We start from the raw sequence: 22,651 nt of genomic DNA, 5'->3' as shown, positions 1-22,651 counted from the left end.
TGTCAGGGTCAGTATTTTTGTTCTGCCTGCTCTGTTTTGCTAATGGATCAATGGCAGTCAGTAAAGAACGAACCGTGCCAGAAAAGAATGTCCTCTTCTTCTCAGCTGACTCAGCTCAGGACAGGAAGACGGGGGGCATCTGGCATTTGGGGAAGCCCTTGATTGTCCCTTAGGAAATGACTGAAAATGGATTTGTGTTGGCCTGGTTCTAAGAAGGTCACCCAGGTTGAATTTGAAAAGCAGAGGCACTGTGTCCACAAAAGAAAGTGATAAGCAGCAAGTCATTTCTCAGAGCTAATGTGCCCGAGTGTGTACCACCGGGATCCGTTTTATGTCTCTCCACAGATTGGTGTGTTTTTCATGACAACCATCCCCATAGCAACCAGGTGTCCAGGCACTAAATGGATCTCAAGGATATGAAATCTCAGCCTGGTGAGGGAAGCCCACTCTGACTGCAGTTTCCTTGGAGTCATTTCACAATGAGGGCTGGTGTGCAGGTCAGGGGGAATGGGGCTTCTTCCGGAGGGCCCAGCTGGACACAAGAGACAGCCCTGGTGAGAGGGGAGCCTTTTCTTTTTCATGTTTGCTAATCATCCAGAAGAAAGGGTAAGATACTGGTAAATCAAATTCAAATGAAACTAAATGGGAAGGTGTTGCAAATGCCAGTTGGATGGAGGAAACTACGTGGACAGCCACGGAAGCAATGACCACATGAGACCTGCCCTGGAAAGGCCAGAATTGGAACCTCTGGGAGCCAATATTCCAAAGCAAGAAGCTAGAAGAGATTTACCAAGCAGAATTACTTGAGGAGATTGGGGAGGGGGAGAGATGACGATTAAGCTGAAAAAAAAAAGGGACATTACAGGGTGCGCAGAGCTGAGGGCTGTGCAGGGAAGGGGCAGAGTAGTTCTAGCTGGACAAAAGCTTAGGTATTGGTCAGGGAAACGAGGTGCTCCCGTGAATTGTCCAGGTAAGCCCAGACAGTGCACCCAGGGAAGAATGTTGAGGGCATGGAGGATCATAGGAAGGAGTGAGGGAGAGCCCATACAACAGCATCCTCGTAAGGCAGCTCATGCTCGCCCAGAGGCAGCTACCTGTCATCAGGCTCTCCCTAAGGTCAGCCTTGCTAACGCTGAGCCCCTGCCTTCCACGGTTACCCTGTCCTGGGGCTTTGGTGATGGTCCTCCTCACCTCAACAGCGACGGACAAGGGCTCCTTTTGCTTTGAAGTGATGCCCACGTGCTTAGTGCACAAGGAAGGCGAGGAAAGGCCAGGAAGGGAGGAACCGCCACGCCAGCGGGGGCAATGTGACAACACGGAACAAAGGGACATGCCATTGGAATCCTAGGAAGAAGTTTCTTAAGTGACATCTAAATAGGCTGCAAATGGCCTTTTCGAGGGAACTCCCATCCCTGCGATAATCTAAACCAGAATCAGATGAGATGGGGTGGACCGCATCTCGGGAGGAGCACATGGGTGTGAGGGAGGAGGGACGTGGCAACCTCATGCTCCCTTCTCTCTGTAATCACTCTGTCAACCCACGATTCTGGGAGGGGAGTTTGAAATGTGTGGTTTGTCTATTGCATGAAGATATTTGGATCCCCCAAATCTAGGTGTGTCTGGAAGAAAGCTGCCCTCTCCCAAAGGAAAGCTGGGGGTTAAATCCATAACTGTCAGTGTGTCTGGCAACAAAATAAAAGGAAACCACATTCTCCATGAATGAAGGGAGAAGCAGGAAGAAGGTAGTTTTTTGTTTTTAAAAAAATGAGTAAGATCCTCCAATATGTTTGAGATTATTGAGCAAATTATTTGAAAAGGGCCCTGGGTCACTAACCAAGAGATTATGGATGTAGAAACCACATTCTTCCAACTTCCCTTCCCAACCTGACCCCAGAGATAGCAGGTTGGGTACCCTGGGGGTCTTTGTTTAGTTAACCATTAACAATTCATAAAAGTACAGATCCCTGCACGGTAAGTCCAGTCCTCAGAATGTTATTAGAAAATCCTATTTCTAGTCTGTTATGAAACAGAGGTTTTGATGTGCTGCCAGGTTTATGGGGAACTCTGGAAACAACACTTGCTTCTCTGAGAAGCTGAGGCTGGGTGGGTGTTACATAAAGCTTTCCTAGCAACTTAGCTTTATCACAGAATGGGAGGCTGCAGTGGAAAAAATCAGACGAGTTAATGCAAAAACCTGAGCCAGCCCACTATCCCCATTTGCTCTAAGGCCAGCCAGCAAATCTGTGGGAGTGATTTTAACCCACGGGGGAGCGGCAGGCCCAGGGCTCCGGTTGACTGCGGATTCAGCCCAGGAATGCTCGGGCAGCTCAGAGCTGAAAGGCACCTTCAGACAGACCTCACGGAAGGCAAAACAGCTCTTCTTGACTCTGAACCAATTGCTGATTGAAATTCACACAAACACATCTTCCCTTTCCTTCTTTGGGTCATTCCCAGTTTCTCTGGGCACTGCAGGAACAAAGGGGAGTAAGGTCACTTCGTCGAATCCCTGCCAAGGGAAATGCGTCTAATGCATGACGGTGTCTCTGAAGTCAATGGATAAGAATCTCATTTACTAAACTCTTGGATCCAAAAGTATGCCTCTTAGGATGGAATCCTTCTGTGGTGTTGGTTGACAGCTTTTTGGGGTTTCTGAAAAGCATATGTCCAGTCCATTGTTTTTAATCTCCCAGGGCTGGGGTGGGGGAGGAAGGAGCTGGAAGAAGAAACCATGCAAAAATCCATTTGGAAGCTGCAAATCAAAGCTAATAGCCTCTCCTGATCTGCTCACACACAGTGCCCAACCGGTGTTGTAGAGAGGAAGAAGAAAAGATTCCCCAGCCATGAGGACAAGTGTAAGGCGAAGGGCTGGAATGGGGAGGGGAGCTCGTGTCAAGAGGAAGCTGGAACTCAAGTGGGGAGAGGAAAGGCAGTGGGAGAGAAGACAGCTCCTTTGTGGGCAGCCTCTGCGACATCTGCCCCAGGGGCCTAACGCCTCCCTCTGCGATGTCTCTACACCCAGGCTCTGTTGCTGCTTCCTCAAACATTATTCTCATTTGGGAAGGGAAAGAGTGGTTTTATAAGACCGGTGTCCACGTAAAGGCAGCCATCCAGTTGGTGGAGAACCTTTCCCCACATAAATTAGATTACTCCAAGTCTAGATGGTTCCTAGCCCCTAGTCCTCGCTGAAGCCGGTACAAGGTGGATGGCAAGGCATAGGGCTGGAGGGAGAAGAGTAAAAAGCTCCTTGTTTGCGTTAAAACAAACAAACCCCAAGATATGCCAGTTGGTTCAGAAGGTGAATTCCTACTTCAGGTAGTCCTTAAGAGTCACCAGAAATCCAGGAGCAAAATTGCACTGAGATTCTATTAACTGTGAAAAAAATAACAAAAAAAAAACAGGCAATACAAAAAGAAGACAACCGGCCTGCCCAACGAGGGCCGCGGAGTCCAGCCAGAGTCCCTTGTACCAGTAGATCATACTGTGTCCATTTAATAACAATAAGGGGCACCCTCCGTGGAGGCTTCACCCAAGGAGTCCTGTCCCACCCGCAGGCTCGGGCGCCCGCCTGCAGACCTCGGATGCTGGCCAGCGTCTTGTCGTGTAAAGCCATCCACAGCCAGCATGGCCTTAATGAGCCCATTTCAATTGAAATGAGATCAATACTACTCATTTTTCTCTTGCTGGCTCCCGAGTGATTCATGAATCTGAAAACTAGTTCATGAATCAGAGCAGGGTGGGGTGGGGGGGCTGGGGAGGAGGCAGGCAGGGGAACATTTGTGCAGTCGGCAAACCTCGATTCCTTTAATGAACCCAGCCATGAGTTGCATAACGCTGGCCTGCCTGCTAGTTTAAAACAGTCTTTTCGGAAGCAGCTTTCAGCTTGACTTATTCACCTATTTTCCTCCTGGAAAGGGGAAGAATGACACTGGGTACTGATTGTGTGTCTGTCTGTCTCAGGGAATATTTTTTGCTCTTTGTGTGTGGAGCCGAGAACGTGTGTCCATGTGTGTGTGCATACATGTATGATGGTCTTTGTGTGCACATCCCACATATGTGTGTGTGTGTGTGTGTGTGTATGAGTGAGCAATGTGTGACCCGCCTCGGGCCCTTTAAACCTGAACAGGAGCCAAGTTCATTTCTCAGCGGAGCTTCATAAGGAAGCACGAGCTGGGGCAGTTGGAAACCACATCCCTGTGAGTGCTGATTACAGCCTACTAAGGAAAATGAGATTTTTATCTCACAGGAATTCAGTTATAAAAATAAAATACAGCGTCTGGCTTGATTCAGCTAAATGTACAAGCACTAGGGTGTTTTTAATTTAACAGAGAAGCTGGACAAGAAGAATGACCTAAAACATTGCATTTAAAGAAAGTCAGAGGCGAGGGGGAGGCTACAGGAAGTGAGTGGGAGTAGAGATGTGTGTGTGTGTGTGTGAGAGAGAGAGAAATGGAGGGAGAGGGAGGGAGGAAGGGAGGAGGGAGGTGGAGAGAGAGAGAAAAACCACCCTGCTGGCAAATGAATGCAGCAGGGATGATGTCATTGGAACAGTTGGAGGAGAGAGGAGAAAAACAACTCGGAGCTGTGCTAATCCTGTTTGCTGCCCTGAAGGGAATGGAAGGCGGCCAAGGCAGGGAGTTCTGGGAAACCATATAAGGGTGCCAAACAAGCATTGCCGCCAACATTAGGAACTGACAGCTTTGTTCTTTGTAACTTGGCTGCCCGCCAGAGGCCTCATTTCAGCTCTGCGGCATGATTACCCTGGACGGCCGCCAGCCCCGCGCTGAGAGCTCCTTTTCTTCTCTCCGAGCTTTTTTTTTTTTTGTCCTCTTTCCCTCTGCCAAACATGCAGCAGTTACCATGGCAGTGGAAAGTAAAGTTTTAAAAAAACACAACAAAGTAGAGAGGCACGCCTTTATCCAGATGTGCCACATGAGCAGATAGAAAAGGCAGTTCACCTATTCATCCGGGCCTTTGACTGCAGAAGAAAACACTGGGGCACTGGCTGTCAAGTTCGGGAGGGAGGTGACTCCAGGATAAACAGAGCAGCGAGCAGCCCTGGCTGCAGACAGAGAGGGGCTGGCTCCCAGGCCTTATTTTCCTTTCCTCTCTCTCTCCCTTCCTGGGGCATTGTGGAGTGCGTAATGTGAAACGGAAAATGTCATGATTTCCACTGGGAATGTGTCCACGGTTTTGAGAAAGCTCCAGAAACTCAGGTCCATAAAGCACTGAGGGGAGGAGGAAGGGAGGGAGGAGAAGTGGGCGGTCACAGTGCCCTCTGGTCACCAAGGTGAACCCAGCGAGCAGGAGCCAGTACGTGGCTGTGGCCCAAGCCTCTGCCTGCTGCTGGAGCGTGGCCAGGCCGTCGTCCTAGGGTTGCAGGCTGTTCGGGGGTCCTGGGTCCCACGGAGCCCTGGGACCTGAGGGACAGGGATGTACCCTTTTCCCCCTTGTAGGTGCAGCCAGTAGTTTGGCTTTACAGGGGGACTCTGTGAAGAGTCCAGTTCTCTATTTTTAATCAGGTTCGTTTTCCACCTGCTTAGAAAGTGGAACATCTCCTGAAAGGTGACAAGTCGTGATCAAAGGCAAGTCTCCAGGCAGAGAGTTGGCAGGTTTCCGAAGCAAAGGTTACTTAGAAGTGGAGGCTCCACTGCCAGCTTCCCCCCGCTACAAAATCTGACACTCCCCACCCTCAGGGTTCAGCAAGATTCTCGGAAAGGCCTTTTCTGATTCTAGGAGGTGCTGCAGCAGGAGCTGACTCGGCCATTTCCTGGCCTCTTTAGTTGGAAAATGACAGAAAGGCGGAAGCAGGGACTGCTACTGTGAGGCCCGTGGCAGCCTCCCTGTAAAACAAATTGGCAAATTGTCACCTTCAGATGGACCACAGCTGGCCCTCTGAAGAGCCCTCCTTGGCCTTTCCAGAGTGTACGTGATTGTGTCCCATGTCCAGGGAGAGGACAGAGCCACCAGGAGGGTCAAGGTCGTGGAGGGAAACATGGGTGAGTAGGAGATGGACCCCAGAAATCCCTCCTCATGCTCCTCCCTGCTGTTATCACAGGCCTTGGCTGCCTTTCTCGGGAGGCATTCCCAGCTCAGAGTTGGGTATGCACTAAGTTAAAGCAAAGAGGGCCCTATTGGGGTGGGGGCAAGGGGACTTGATTGACCTCCTTTGGGGATGTTGCGAAGCAGATCCATTCCCGCCCTTGCTGGCTGGAATGCCCAGTCCTTCCCTGCCTCCCTGCGCCCCACACACCCTGGCTGACACCTGTGCTGAGGACATGGCCGAGGAGAGCTGGAAGGAGCAGAGGAGGGGAGAATCGTGTACCAGTTCCCATACAAACAGGACCCACAGGCTTGGGGTCCCCAGAGGATGGCAGAGCCAGGGCAGACTGGGAGCTGGAGGCCAGACAGGGGCACTTTTGCCTCAGGGTGGGGAGACAGTACAAATAAAAACTTGTTGCTGGGCAAAACTGATCCAAAGACGAACTTCAGTTTCTTAAGAAGAGGCTCAGGTTTGGAAGTAGAACTTGATGTGGCGGTTGTCCCCTTTCCTTAACCTGCGACTCAAAACCAAGGGCAAGTGGATCTCTCACATCAGACACAGGAGCAGCCTCCTAGAGTCTGCTAGAGCAGCTACCCAGAGTGAGAGAGGGCTACTGACTTTGGAACTGATGCTCAGGTCAGGGCCTGGTCGAGCCACATCCCCGTCCTTCATTCCCAGTCCCTGGTGACCTTCTAGAAGCAACACTGAGTTCGGCGGCTTGGTGTCCACTGGGGCACAGCATGTCTGAGCCTAACCTGACAGCCTCCCATTGGCTCAGCTTGTTTTCCCAGGTACTGCCTGGAAAACCAGCCTCTGGCGGGGATGTCTGGGCCTGCCCTTCCTATCTCGACCTGGGTGGAAATCCGACTCCCTGGGCCTTGTTTTCAGAGTTCCAGTGTTCTCTCTCATAGCCTGTAAGTGGAGAAGGGCAAGCTGAAGAAGGAACAGGCTGTTTTCTCAGGGGGAAGCCGGGCAGCTCGTGTATGCCTCCCAGCATCGCTGCGTGGTGGGTTCATCCGGCCCTGAGGATATGAATTTGGTTCCTCCAGGAGCTCCCCCAGCCTCAAGATCCATGAATTCGATGGAGTATGCATGAAACTGCAGAAAACCCATTCCCCTCCCTTACATAGGAATGTTGCTTTCCTTTGCTTTGAGGCTTGTCAGGCAGACTGAAGAGGAGGATCCTAGGAGACTTTTCTTTCCTGAGAAACCCAAAGAAAGCAACAGCAGATCTGTAGGTTGTGGGGGATGGGGGCAGGGGAAATGTATTTTCAGTAACAGAGACCTAAAGCAGAAACTATTTGCAAACAGGTGACCTGCTCAAGTTCTCCTGTGATCTTTCATTTCTAGTGCTGGTTTTTCCCCTTCATTAAAAAACCCAATTTAATTTCTTGCTTCACCTACATGGTAAAAATAATTACATACAGACATTAAGCCTGCACTAAAAATCAATGTACAGAGAGATTCTACCTTTGCTCTTAGTCATCACAGGGCTTGTTGGCTACAAATAGAAAGCATTTAAAATACTTCTCTTTGTAGAAAGACAAGTGAAACTAGTCACTAGCCCTGTCGCTGGAGAGCAGCCTTTGTATGTTAGCGAAAGTCAAGGGTCAGAAAGGAAGATGAGGCTCTAACAGGGATTTCATGGCGTCCGGGGCCCTGTTTTATTGGTGAAAGATACAAAGGCTGATCATCATCATAGAACGCTAACTTCAGATGCGGGACCTCCACGCCACTGCTGCTGCCTTAATGGACATAAGCATTCTTCTTTATTTCCTGGAGCTCAAGCCTGAACCACAGTGGGTATAAGGAGAACGCTGTAAGGCATGGCTGTTCCCAGGCCCCCGCCCTCCCATCTGCACAGCCATCTCCTCGCAGTCTCCTGAAGACAGTGTCCTTGGGCTCCCAGGGCTGCTGGGGCTCAGGACAGGCTGTTGGTATGAAGAGGGTCTTTACAGCTCCACCCAGAGGGGTTTGGAGAGTTTGACGATTGCTGCAGGAGATGGGAAGCTCTTGCCACATGAGGGCCCAAATAAGTATTTAGGAGCCTGCAAAATCAGCTGGGCCCTAATCTACTCTCCAGCTGTTTCTAAGAGAGGTGATTTGAAAAACGGTCACTGAGGAAATTGGTTGTGAGGATTTTTAAGAGACTTGGGAGTCTGGCTAATGTTTGAATGTTTGTGATATGACATGCTGTATCTTGCATCTTCGTGGTACAAGGTAGATCAGCGGCTGCACACATCAGTGGGTCTTTGGATCGTCCTATTTAAATGTATTCCAGCTGGGTGCGGTGGCTCACACCTGTAATCCCAGCACTTTGGGAGGCCAAGAGGGGCGGATCATGAGGTCAGGAGATTGAGACCGGCCTGGCCAACACAGTGAAACCCCGTCTCTACTAAAAATACAAAAATTAGCTGGGCATGGTGGCGTGTGCCTGTAATCCCAGCTACTCGGGAGGCTGAGGCAGGAGAATCACTTGAACCAGGGAGTTGGAGGTTGCAGTGAGCCGAGATCACACCACTGTCCTGGTGACAGAGCGAGACTCTGTCTCAAAAAAAAAAAAAAAAATGTATTCCATCTGGACATCTCTAGGATTAGTCAACAGGTTCATTGTTTTTATCTCTACAGCTTGTTTCCCATTCCAACAAGGCCTCCCACTGCAAGACAGAGAGGAAGAGCTCTGCCACCCATGTGTGCAAGGCCATGTGGATACCTCGTGACACCCTGGAAGGCCACAGGGCTGTGGCTGCCATTCAACTTAGGTTGACATGGCCAAGACCACAGAGCTAATGAGTGGCAATGTTGAGCCTAGACCCTATGTCTCTAGATTCCTCCTGCAGGGCCCTGGGTGTTGTGGCGGCATCTCTGAGGTGGGTCAGAGTGAACCTGCAGGGGCCACTTAAAACCCTCGCAGGCCCTGGCTCCTTCTCCAAAGAAGCCCAAGCCAGAATAGCAGTAGAAATATCTCCTGTGCCCGCAAGCCAGGCACTGATTCTCCGGTTGCTTCCTGGTCCTTCTGTATATATTGCCAAGAGAAGCAGTGTTCTTTCCTGCTACAGGGTGAGTCCTGGTACATAAATCTGTGCTGATGTCACCCAGTGACTTCACCTGCCTGTTCGTGATGATCCTGGGACAAGACCCTCACCTGCCTGCACGGGGGAGCTGTGAGGTCTAGAGACCCAAATGAAGGCCTCACTAAATGGACCTCCCTGAGGTGTCAGGGCCACTGGTGTGGTGCCAGGGCCTGTCTATTCTTCCTGCTAGCCAAAGGCTGGCTTCTCAAGCCGCTGGATGAATGGGGAACCTGGAGACGTTGAACAAGTCACATACGTTTCTGATTGCCTCGATTTCCCCATTTTGGCCGATGGCATCTCTAAAGCATTTGATGATTCCACCATTGTGTGAGAGCTACAGGAGATAAAAATTTTAAATTACTAATCACCCATGGTAATGCATGGTAATGCATGGTAATGCATGCTGAACAAACAGCGAGGAGGGCAGACGCCACTGGCATTCCAAAACAGGAAGCACTCAGGAACTCTACCAGAGCATGGCTGCCCTCTCCACATCTGCACTACTGGACTGAGGGCTTAGTTGATCCATCTCTTCCACACATTTGCAGAGATATGCTCGAGCATGACTTAAGTGACTTATCGCTCATGTGTTGCCTCCGTATGTCAAGCTTTTCACCCAGTGAGCTTTTGAGAACAGGGGCTGCATTTTAGGACATCTCCCCCAGTGTCTTTGTAGAACCTGGCAAGACACACGGCCTAGTTGGAAGTGCCAAACATCTATTCTTCGTCAGCAGAACGGATGCGCCCCTGAAAGGCATGTAGTCAAGCTGCGCAGTCTGAACTCAGGGAAGTCCTCGCAGCGGGCTCCCAATTCCTGCCTCTCGAGAAGCAAGCTGAGCCTTAAAGATGGCTGAAAATGTGAACAGTCTCAGGGCCACGCAGACCCACCTGAGCGGTTGCTCTCTGATGTCTCACTGAGCCATCCACCATCCCAGCGAGGAAAGGGCCTGCAAGCAGACCAGAAAATGCCCCATTCGGTCATGCTGCTTAGTCATGGCCCAAACCTGGAGCGTTTAATTCTGCTCAGTGTGACTTTATTGCAATGGCACACACATTTACATCACTTTATGTGTGATAACAGTAGAGAGGTTAGTTAGGTTTTTCTGTGTTTTGTTTTTTTAAGATAATGAGAAAAGTCTGTAATATTCAGCCAAAATGTGTCCTTGTGGCTGGTGTAGATTTTTGGCGAAATGACACTGTACATAATCAGAAGAAGGCAAACATGCATATTATCTCCATCTCCTTATAACTGCACGAGATAACATAAAACTGCAGGAAGTATCAAGCATAAGAATAAAAGCCGTCTACTGAAGCCTGCATGGCATCCCCTGCGTGCCCCAGGAACACCCTTCAGTGGATTAGGATGAGCACGCTGGAAAATACACACCCTGCCGCTGCATCTGGCTAATGCCAGGCCCCAGCTCCTGTTCCTTAAGCCACAGATCACCTGAGTGTCTATGTCGTGTCTGCTGGAGTTTGGTTTAGGCAGGTGACATGGCTCCAAAGAAAGTCACAGTCTGGTTTCTGCTGTGGAGATTTGTGTCCACTTCATGCATGCTTATTGCCCATTAATTCTGTGTGAAGCCACGGCAAAGGGGAAGTGATGTTAGAGAGGTCACAATCTAGTTAGTGGGGTCAAGACAAGAGATGGAGACAGCAGGCCTTGACACTCTGGAATCATTCTGATTTGTAAATATGACACTTGATGAAGGGGAAGAGTGCCTAGTCTCCAGGGGGGGATTTCGTGCTGAGACCCGCCAGGTATACAGTGACCCCAGAGACATTTATTGCAACACCTGCACGTCAGCTTGCAGCAACTGTGTTCTGCCTGGCCCAGGACGGACTCTACTCCACCTAAGAGTCAGCCTCTCCAAGGCAGCAGTGGGGTTGGGAGGAGGGGAGGAGGGTACCTCCATGGTGCACCAGCTCCTACAGAGCCAGCTCAAGCTACATTTCAGGCCATCTTGGAGGCTACTTCTGGACAATTGTGGATTAGCTAGGTGGCAGTCCAGGAACCTGGATCCCATCCTGGCCAGGGAGTTGTGGCTTCTGAGATAAGGACTTTGTCCATTTGGAGATAAACTGAAGTGTTTCTGCCTCTGCTCCCTCCAGGGGTGGCTTATGGCACAGGCTCACCAAACTGCAGGCCCCAGAGCACCTGCAACCTCCGGGAGCTCAGGGGCTTCCCAGAATGGGCAGGGGAAGCCACAGATTCGCTTCTCCTGCAGATGCACAGACCCTGGGGTGGACGGTCTAAAGCTCAGGATCTTATAATGCAGAGAAGACGGAATAGTGCAGGAACCAGGCCCCTGTCTGGAGGAAGGAACCAATAACAACAACAACGACAAAACTACTGACAACGTGCGTGCTTTACAATTTTCAAAGCGCTCTCATCTCAGTCAAGGAAGGATGCATTCTCTCCACAGGCTGACGTTCAAAACCCAACCACCAGAAACATGAAGATAAAACAAAAGGAACCACCAGAAACAAACAAGACACCTGTCCATCCGCCAGGTTTGCAAATCAGATCAAGTTCTGACAATTGGTAAAGAGGAAGATGAGAAGATCCTGCCAGATACATTCTCTGGTACCTTCATTGATCTCATTCTTTCACCATCAAAGGGGAATGCAGTAATGCCAGCAGGAGCAGAAAAAAAAAAACAACAACCTAAAAAGAGCAAGAGCGACTAGTCAAAGCTAGTACAGTGTTTCCCTGGTTCTGAGTCATACTTTTACAATGACCCAGGCCCACGGCCTCAACTGATGACAAATAATGAGAATCCAACAATCATTCTTTCTCGCATATTCACCTGTGAATAAATGCAAGAACTGGTGTATTTGTATATGCTGTGTTTATATCTACATGATTCATTAGATTCATTAAAATCCAACTGGTAATTAGGAAAAACACTCACAAAGTTAGAAAAAAAACAGCAACGTAGACAGTGAGTTTGAATTTTAAATGGAGAAGCATTCTGTTGGTGCTTCCTGAGGTGGCGAAGGGTGTATGTGTGTGAGGGCGTTGGAACAGGAAGTTGCTGGGATGTGGACCTGAGCCACCGGCACACACAGCCGTGCACAGGAGGCTGATGGCTGCGGCCCGGTCTCTCACATGCCAGCCTCCCCACCCTGGCTAGTCCCTACTGCCGTGCTCCCAAATCTTTCTGGTTCTGGCCCCCTCAGGCTTTCTCTGGCATCTCCGGGTCTCCTGGTGGAAAGCAGACTTCTTTGGTTGTGCGCTCAGATCCTTCCCAGGACCTGGCCAATGTGGTGCTGTTTCTGCTCCAGGCCACCAAGGATAACCTCCCTGCAGAATCTAACTCTCCCTTGTGCCCACATGGTCCATCTCTGCCTCAAACCAGGAGTCACTGGCTCTCTGGAGAGGTGTTAGTCAGCACCCACCCTCTACATGGCCCTCCTCCAGGCATGGAGACAGCCATGAATACGGACAAAGTACCTGCTCCCAAGGAGCTCCCAGTCTAGTGGGTAGAATCCAAGAACCAAATGAATAACCAACTAGGAAATAGTGCATGGTGGTAACTGCTCTGCAGAGAATCAGAAGAGAACAGGAGAGGCTGGGCATGGTGGCCCACGCCTGTAATGCCAGAGCTTTGGGGGGCCGAGGAGGGAGGACCACTTGAGGCCAGGAGTTCAAGACCAGCCTGGGCAATATAGTGAGACCCCATGTCTACAAAAAAGTTTAAAACATGAGCAGAGCGTGGCGGCATGCACTTGTAGTCCCAGCTACTCAGGAGGCCGAGGCAGGAGAATCGCTTGAATCCAGGAGTTCGAGGCTGCAGAAGCTATGATGGCACCACTGCACTCCAGCCTGGGTGACAGAGTGAGACCCTGTCTCTAACGAAAAAGACAGGACAGGAGAGGGCATCTGGGCAGTCAGCTGAGGTCTCTCTGCAGAGGTGACCTTCAAGCTTAAGAGAAGCCAGCTCTGTGAGACCTGGGGAGTGGCATTCCAGGAGGAGGGAGCAGCTGGTCCAAGGCCACAGGGCTGGAATGAGCCTGGCTTGTGTGAGGAGCCAGAAGGTGGGTGAGGGCGGAGAGTGGGGAGCGAAGCAGACAAAGACGGGAGAAGGCAGGGCCAGAGCCTAGAGGACCCCACGCGTGTGGGAAGGACTTTCAGTGGCTTTTCAGAGCAGGATGGGTGACGGCTAGAGGGCTCTAAGAAGAGCTGTGATGGGTTTGGTGATCAATTTTTAGAGATCCTTTGACTGTTACGTGGAGAAGGTGTTCTCAGCAGAGTCCAGGGCAGGCAGGAAGACGGTGAGGAGGCACATTCTTGGTCCTGGGGAGGGCGAGGGTTCCGACAGTGGTCTTTGCTGACCATCACTGCCACAAGGGATGCTGGTCACCTGCCTCAGCAATACCCCTGGTGTGCAGTTCACCAGGGAGCCTCATCAATGGACCCAGGCAGTGCCTCCCCTCATGCCATCCCTGAAGGACACTTCTACCACAGAGCCTGACCACATCCAAGTGGAGGCAGAGACGCTGGACTGGAAAGAACACAGGCCCTGAATTTGGGCAGACCTGGGTTCAAGTCCTGTCTTAGCCACTTTCTAACTCGGACATTCTGGTTCAGTGGCTGAATGCCCCTGAGCCTTAGTTTCCTCATGTGTCAAATGTGGCAAGAATTGCATCACAGAGTTGTGCTTGAAACTCATGTTAAATCACCCACCACAGAGCCTGGTACATAGCAGGTCATCAAAATGGTCTTCAGGAGTTGGGCGCAGTGGACCCACTGGAGTACAGGATGACATGCCTATAATCCCAGCACTTTGGGAGGCTCGCCTGAGGCCAGGAGTTCGAGGTTATGGTGAGCTGTGATTGCACCACTACACTCCAGCCTGGGTGGCCAAACCCGTTAGTAGTGGAGGCAGTGGCTGTAGTCGTAGTAGCTGTAATAATATAATACCCACTCATTCATCAAAGGTTTATTGACTGCCTCTTATGTGCCAAGTTACTGTTCCAGTTACTTGGAATATATCAGTGAATAAAATGAAGTGGCTGCCCTATGGAGCTTATATTCTAGGAAGGAAGACAGACAAATGTTTTTTTATTGCTTTTTTTTTTATTTTATATATTTTTTTGAGACAGAGTCTCGCTCTGTCACTCAGGCTGGAGTGCAGTGGCGTGATCTCAGCTCACTGCAACCTCCACCTCCCAGGTTCAAGTGATTCTCCTGCCTCAGCCTCCCAAGTAGCTGGGATTACAGGCGCACACCACCATGCCCAGCTAATTTTTTGTATTTTTAGTAGAGACGTGGTTTCACCATGTTGGCCAGGCTGATCTCGAGCTCCTGACCTCAGGTGATCCGCCTGCCTCAGCCTCCCAAAGTGTTAGGATTATAGGCGTGAGCCACTGCGCCCAGCCAAAAGTTTATTAGATTTTTAAAAATTAAATGAGTTTGTTAGAAGGTGACAAGTGCTTTTTAAATGAAATGGAGTAGAGCGGATGGAGAGAGGTGGGGTGGGGAAGGGCACAGCTCTAAGCCATGTGAAGGGTGGGCTTCTTGGTAAAGGTGACGGCTGAGCAGAGACTTCTGGAGGTGAGGGAGTGAGCCACATGGATCTCCAGGGATGAGAATCGTAGGCACAAGGATCGGCCAACTCTGAGCCGGACAGCTCTGGGGTGTCTGAGCCTGCGGGGGCAGGGCACTTGGCTGGAGGGGAGAGCGAGTGGGTGGTGAGTGGCAGTGGATGACATGGGAATGGGGGGTGACCAGGTCTGGGTTGCCCAGGGGAGGACTCGTAGGCCATGGGGAGGACTGCAGCTTTCAGGCTGAGCAACAGGAGCCCCTGGAAGGTTGTGAACCAGGACAACATCCACTTCAGGTTTCAGAGAGATCATTCCAGCTGCTGGATCGAGACAAGGCTGTGGAGTGCTGGCGGAAGACCAGTGATTCGGGGAGGGGTGAGGGCAGCTCAGGACAGGAGGCCAGTCGTGGGCAGTGGTCACAAAATCAACAAAACAGCTTCATTCTGCTTACCCCACATTATCTTCAAGGATGGGCCCCGTCAATCCTGGCACACCCCTCAGTCGCATCTGTCTTTAAATGGCCACCTGCTGGCCTGCTGGGCCTCCCAGAAAAGAAATGTCGTACCAGAAGCTTCCCTGGCCTTGCTCCAGACTGGGCCACATGGTGACTTCTAGGCCTCCTGGCTCTCAGTTCTTCCCACTCCCCGTCTCACCTGCCCCCGCCCACCCATCTCTACCTGCAGACCACGCGGCTGCTTCCTGGCTCGCAACCTTTAGCTCCATCTCCTGGCTCTTCCTTTCATCTCCCTCAGCATAGAGGCTCCAGGGACAGAACGTGGAGCAAGGACTCTCCCGCATAGCCTGGTCTGGTGTCCCCGATGATGGGCACTGGCAGTTGAGTTGCAGTAGGTAATACGCCCAAGCCTCCTCACTGGTGGGCAGCCCTGCTGACCAGAGACAGCAGGCTGGGTCCAAAGTTGAGACTCAGAAGAAGGGGAGGCAATAGATGAGCCAGGCTCTTTCTGCACGGACTTCTGGGAGGCGGGGGTGAGAGACTAGAATGATGGTGAGAATAGTAATAACAAGAAATACTATCACTCACTGGGCAGCCACCATAGCTGTGCTAGGCACTGGGCAGGTACTTTGCATCCTCTAATCTCACTATTATAAGATGTGGGGATTGTGCTCATATTACGAATGAGGACAGCGAGCTCAGACAGCTCAAGAAATACGTCAAGATCACACAGCTAGCGGCACTCAGAGAGAGTCCCTCCCAGCCTTGCTTCTGCAAAGCCTGAATCCTCCCCCTTCGAGCAGCTCCATCACGGTTGCCTGTGCAGCTTGGGAGTGTGGGAATACGTCAGAGGCGTTTTGCTCCCCTTTCCAAAAGCAAAGCAAGAGAAGGAAGCTTGTCGCTGGCCTGGCCTGTGTGTTCATCCAAGTTGCTGCAATCTTTTCTTGTTTTTAAATTCCCTTCTGCCTTCCATACCAAGGCTCAAAGCAATGGATGACTGACCAGGCAAGCTCCTTGTTTCCATGTTTGTGTGTTAATGGGCTTTGCGTCTTTTGCGAGCAAATCTGTCTTGTCTGTTTCCCTCAGATTCTCAGCTCCTCAGGGGAAGAACTGAACCGTGCGTGCCTTATTTCTGGCTCCACAGCTCCGAGCTCTGAGCTCTGTACCCAGGGAGCACTCGAAGGATGGTATTGACTGGCTGACTCAGGCCCCGTCTGCCCACATGAGCCATTTTGAGCAGCTTTGACTAAAATGCGGACAGAATCAGTGAGAGCCAAATAAGCAGTCTGGTCGATTCTCTTCCCTCCCACCCTATTCCGAATGCCTCCTGGAAACTGCTGGTCCTCCTCGCCCACGGTTCTCTCCTTCACCAGGGGCCCAGAGGCTGCAAAGCGCCCATCTCCTCTCCAGTGCCATTTGCATCCGCAGAGAGCGCCCCACCGTGAACTTGTTAGAGGGATCCTGATTCACCCAAGGCAGTCTCAGATTTGGAACTGTCATTTTTCTATTCCTGCCATCTTCACCTGACAAATCGTACCGAACACCTGCTCTGTGCAAGGTAGAAAGTATAAATGCAACCTGGCTTTCTACATCTCTGTCGTCCTGAGAAACAATAGGAGAGAAAGGTGATTCTTGAAACTTAAAACAAACAAACAAAAGGAATCTGTGGTTACTCAGGAATTTACTTACTTAGTCTGTATACTGAACAAAGTATAGCCTTTATTGGTAAAATTAATGGGACACAAAACAGGTCAGGGCATGTTCACTAGTTGGATCTTCCAAATTCGGAAACCCTACTTTTTAGGAATCTATATTTCAAAGGAAAGAGAAAATGAAATGCACATACACAAATTTGCTTGTAAATACATCAAGCATCTCTGGTACAAATTAATAATATCAGTTGGCTCTTGGAAGGGGGTGAGAATTGGAGACAGACTTTTCAGAATAAATTTGTTGGATATTTTAAATTTTGATGCTATGAATAGATTGCTTACTTAAAAAAAAGAAAGATATACTTTTTTTTTTTTTTTTTTTTGAGATGGAGTCTTGCTCTGTCGCCCAGGCTGGAATACAATGGCACCATCTCAGCTCACTGCAAGCTCCGCCTCCCAAGTTCAAGCGATTCTCCTGCCTCAGCCTCTTGAGTAGCTGGGACTACAGGAGCCCGCCACCACCCCTGGCTAATTTTTGTATTTTTAGTAGAGACGCGGTTTCACCATATTGGCCAGGCTGGTTTTGAACCCCTGACCTTGTGATCCACCCGCCTCAGCCTCCCAAAGTGCTGGGATTACAGGTGTAAGCCACCACACCTGGCCTGATATACATTTTTTTAAAGCAAGGAGAGGAGAGCAAAAGTATAGAGACGTGAAATAATCCAAGCTCTAGACCAGACCAACAAATGATTCTCCTGAAAGAAAAACATGCAGTTGCAATCATAGCCCCATCCTAGGCATATGTTGATGGCATTTACAAATAACTTTTTCCACAGGGTCAACCCTTTAAGAGAGGTTGGGCACCTTGATTGTGCTTCATTAGGTACAGTCTAGAATGTAAGGGTAGTTCATCTTACAGGAAGGAAAAGTGGTGAAAAAGAGGTGAGTGGGTTGACCTGGACCTGTTGATTGTAAGGCCACAGAATTCAGTGGCAGCAGAGAGGGGTGGGAACAAAGGGGCAGAGCAACCCCTCCTCCAACCGACCTCCCCTAAAGTCACACAGAACAGGCCCCATCCTTGAGCTTGTCTGGTCAGTCATCCATTGCTTTAGCCTTGGTATGGAAGGCAGAAGGGAATTTAAAAACAAGAAAAGGGCCAGGCGCAGTGGCTCACACCTGTAATCCCAGTACTTTGGGAGGCCAAGGTGGGTGGATCACGAGGTCAGGAGTTCGAGACCAGCCTGACCAACATGGTGAAACTCTGTCTCTACTAAAAATACAAAAATTAGCCGGGTGTGGTGGCATGTGCCTGTAGTCCCAGCTACTCAGGCGGCTGAAGCAGGAGAATCGCTTGAACCCAGAAGGCAGAGGTTGCAGTGAGCTGAGATCGTGCCACTGCACTCCAGCCTGGGCAACAGAGGGAGACTCCGTCTCAAAAACAAAACAAAAGATTGCAGCAACATGGATGAAACTGGAGGCCTTTATCTTCAGTGAAAGAACCCAGAAACAGAAAAATATCACATGTTCTCACTTATAAATGGGAGCTAAACAATGTGTCCACGTGGATGTAGAGGGTGTAATAATAGACACTGGAGGCTCTGTAAGGTGGGAGGGCGGGTGTGGGGTGAGGAGTGAGAAATTCCCTGTTGGGTACAATGTACATTACTCAGGTCATGGCAAGATGAAAAGCCCAGACGTTACCACTACGCAATATACATGTGTAACAGAACTGCACTGGTACCCCCAGTCTATAAACATCAAACTAACCCAAAATAAAATAAAATTAAAAGAAGATTTGGGCTGTTCAAAAAACAAATGAATAAATAAAAATAGGGAAAGAGAAAAGGAGAACTGGATAAGGGGCAAGAGAAGAAAGGCAAAGGCCTCGAAGGAAAGGTGGGCATTCAGCCCCTGGGCTGGGAGCGCTAAATCTAGCCTCACCCATCCCCCATCCCATCTGCCTGACTCCACCTGAAGTCAGGTAGCTTGCAAAAAGCCTGAAGGCTAATTCTTTAGCCTTTTAAGAGGAACCTCTTCTGAAGCAAAGGTCATAGGCATGGCAGGTGTCCAGTCTTCCTTGGAGGGGTCCCTCCACATATTCCCAGCTGTGGGGCCTCTCTGAGGCAGCTCCTTCCAGCCCTAGGTGAAAGGGTGCAATCTCTGGATACCGGGAAAAAAAAAAAAAAAAACCTCTGGGGGGAAATAGACCCCAGAAAGAAAGTCTTCTCTTCCTTTTTTCCGGGAACTGTCAGCTTCAAGGTGGCATCACTCCTAAGCTGCTTTCCATTTACAGATAAAAAGAGAGAGGAGACAGGAGAGAGGGGAGAGAGGAGAGAGGGGAGAAAGGAGAGAGGGAAACAAGCACAGATGTGAATTACTGGGTAATGCCGAGTGGCTTCCCCACTGAGCACGTTGCCACGGCAACACACTCCCGTGATGAGCCACTTTGGGAGAGAGGTACAAAGAATTGCAGGGAAATGCCGTGAAAAGCAGCAGTGTGAGTTTGGGCCTAGGCTTTCTGTATTTCTGGAAGCATTCTTTGTACAGATGCATTTTTCACCCCTGCCCCTGGCTCTACCCCTGTATATTCAGCAGGTGTGGCAGAAGTCTAGAACTCTCACACTTCAAAACAGAAGACATTTTCCTCATCCTCTTTTCCATACTTACACCTGTCCATCATTCAGAGTGCCTCTTAAGCTTGTCTTCCCTAAATAAAGCAAGACAGTGTCAGATATTTCTTCCAAACATAATATTGCTCTATTTAACCTTGCAGCTCGAATATAGACTGACTACATTTCCTGGTCTATCATAGATAGATAGATAGATAGATAGATAGATAGATAGATAGATAATAGATAGATAGATACACACTTTTTTAGTGATAGGGGTCTCACTGTTTTGCCCAGGCTGGAGTGCAGTGGTGCAATCACAGTGTAATATAAACCTTCAACTCCTGGACTCAAGCCATCCTCCTGCCTCAGCCTCCCAAGTAGCTGGGACCACAGGCACATGTCACCATGCCTAGGTTATTTTATATTTTATTATTTTATTTTATTTTATTTTATTTTAATTTTATTTGTAGAGATGGGGTCTCGCTTAGTTGCCCAGGCTGATCTCAAACTCCTGGTTTCAAGTGGACTTCCCTCTTCAGCCTCCCAAAGTGCTGGGATTAAGCCCTGCGCCTGGCCACATATATATTTTGATATGAGCCCTCTGAGCATGCCTCTTTTTCTAGTGCCTTCATTCTTTAGTGACAACTTCTCCTGAGTGAGACAAGCCAGCTGTGAGAAGGCCGAGCTCTGTCTCTGCCAGGCCAAGAGGCTGGTTAAGTTTATGGTGGGACCGGGCAGGGGGTATGTTGGGTCAGGGGGACCAGAGGAGGAAACCTCTTTGCAGTCCCAGGTCTTACAGACAGAGACCTAAGTGAGAGCTGGTCATCTCATCGGTTAAGTGGATGTCCAATTTCTTCCTGAATGTCTTTAGGGATAGCGACCTCCCTACTTCAGGAGAAGGCCCATTCAATGACTTAACAATTTCCTTCTAAAAAATTCAAAAAGTGCTGGTTATCCCATGGTTGGGATTGTCCTCTCATGCCGTGAGGCCCTTCCACACTCTCTTGAGCACCTAGTATGTCTCACGTGAATTCCATTGACGAGGGTGTATTATGTCCACTATGTAGTCGGGAAACGTGAGGTGCAGGAGGGTCTTGTCCAAAACTACCCACCTAGCAAGGAGCAGAGCTGAGACTCTCAAAGCCATGCCCTTCTGCTGCCCCTTGCTGCTTCCTAGAGTAATGCTGATGATGACGAAGCCGGTTTGAGCCAGCCGGAGGGGAAGGAAAGGCAGAAGGAGCTGGTCCCCGCCTGCCAGCAACCCCCCTACCTACTCTCAACAGCTTCAGCATAAGTAGGGGTCGCTGAGCAGATTATTAGTAAGAAAATTACATGCCTTCTCTCCATCTCCCTTTTACTATACAGAGGAACACCAGGGATCGGCAAGAGGGAAGCTTGGCAGGTGCCAAAGATCATTTACCCCATCTTTGGTTTATGGTCAGACTTGGGAAGCTGGGCTTAAACAGGCTCTCCATAGAGTAGTGCTGCATTACAGCAGGTATTGTCATATACAACGGCAATAGCAATGCTACTCACTGCCATTTAATGAGTGTTTCTATGTGCCAGCCACTGTCTTACCTACTTCATAGTCACGATTTTATGTAACTGGCTCAAAAAGTTTAAGTGACCTGCCCAAGGTCTCATAGCTAGTAAGTGGCAGCTAGTAGGTGGCTTTAACCCTGGTCATCTGATTTCAAACCCATGCTCTTTCAACACCATGCACCAATCCCCTGAGTCATCAGTTCATTTGACAGATACTTATTTGAGCACCTATTAAGTGTCAGGCACTGCTCTAGGTGCTAGGGACCCATCAGTAAATAAAACAGACAAAGATCCTGGACTTTTTGGGAGGTGAGGAGGAACGCTATAGAAAATAAACAAACAGGCCGGGCGCAGTGGCTCACATCTGTAATCCCAACACTCTGGGGGGCCGAGGTGAGGGGATCACGAGGTCAGTCGATCGAGACCATCCTGGCTAACACAGTGAAACCCCGTCTCTACTAAAAAATACAAATCTTAGCCAGGTGTGGTGACACACACCTGTAGTTCCAGCTACTTGGTAGGCTGAGGCAGGAGAATGGCGTGAACCCGGGAGTTGGAGCTTGCAGTGAGCATAGATCGTGCCATTGCACTCCAGCCTGGGCGACAGAGTGAGACTCTGTCTCAAAAGAAAAAAAAAAGGACATAAACAAACAAATTACCAAAAAACAGAGTAAGAGAAGGGAGACCAGGGATGCTAAGGCCAAGCAGATGGGGTCAGTATTGCAGGTAAGTTCAACAGAGGTCAAGGTGGGCATTGAGCAGTGAGGTCTGAGCAGGCACTGGGAGGGGAGGAGTGGCCAGAGCCCTATCAGGGAGAAGAATGTTGCAGACAGAAGGAACAAGTAGGGTCGAGGCGTGGTGGCTCACACCTGTAATCCCAGCACTTTGGGAGGCTGAGGCGGGTGGATCACCTAAGGTCAGGAGTTCAAGACCAGCCTGGCCAACATGGCGAAACCCCATCTCTACTAAAGATACAGAATTAGCTAAGAGTGGTGGTGCATGCCTATAATCCCACCTACTTGGGGGACTGAGGCAGGAGAACTACTTGAACCTGGGAGGCAGGGGTTGTAGTGAGCCGAGATCAGACCATTGCACTCCAGCCTGAGTGACAAGAGCAAAACTGCATTAAAAAAAAAAAAGAAAGAAAGGAAGGAAGGAAGGGAGAATAAAGAAAAAAAAGAAAGAAAGAAAGAAAGAAAGAAAGAAAGAAAGAAAGAAAGAAAGAAAGAAAGAGAGAGAGAGAGAAAGAAAGAAAGAAAGAGAGAGAAAGAAAGAGAGAGAAAGAAGTAGGGCAAAGGTCTTAACAGTGGTAGCATGTCTGGCTTATTGGAGGAATCGCAAGGAGGCCAGTACTGCTGAACTGGAGTGAAACTGGGCAGGTTGTAGGTCATAAGATTGGAGAGATGGTGGAGGTGGGTGTAATGATTTCTGCTTTTCTCTGGGTGAGCCAGAAGCTTCTGTAGGGTCCCGAGCAGGTGTAGCACTACCTTACATTCGCAAACAATCACACTGGCTGGTGGGTTAAAGGTAGACGCAGACCTATCGGAGGTCATAGTTGTCATCCAGGGGCAAAATGGCAGTGGCTCAGAGTGACAACAGTGGAGATGGATATATTTTGTGGGAGTAAGTGGGATTTCCTGACAGTTTGGATGTGGAGTAAAAAAGAAAGAAGTCAAGGATGACTCTGAGGTTTGGGGCCTGAGCCACTAGGAGAATGAAGTGCTCCC

At 49.7% G+C, this 22,651-nt stretch overlaps 1 long non-coding RNA gene across 1 annotated transcript; it reads left to right on the top strand.

Annotated features, from left to right (window-relative positions):
- The first annotated feature begins 4,358 nt into the window (after positions 1 to 4,358).
- Positions 4,359 to 11,956, top strand: LOC115835081. Its single transcript, XR_004029999.1, has 3 exons — positions 4,359 to 4,399; positions 5,541 to 5,996; positions 8,669 to 11,956. It is a non-coding gene; the product is annotated as an uncharacterized LOC115835081 (long non-coding RNA).
- The last annotated feature ends 10,695 nt before the right edge of the window (positions 11,957 to 22,651 follow it).

The sequence above is a fragment of the Nomascus leucogenys genome, chromosome 5 (assembly GCF_006542625.1).
Source record: "Nomascus leucogenys isolate Asia chromosome 5, Asia_NLE_v1, whole genome shotgun sequence".
NCBI classification, from domain to species: Eukaryota; Metazoa; Chordata; class Mammalia; order Primates; family Hylobatidae; genus Nomascus; species Nomascus leucogenys.
This window is presented reverse-complemented; position numbering and strand designations above follow the sequence as displayed.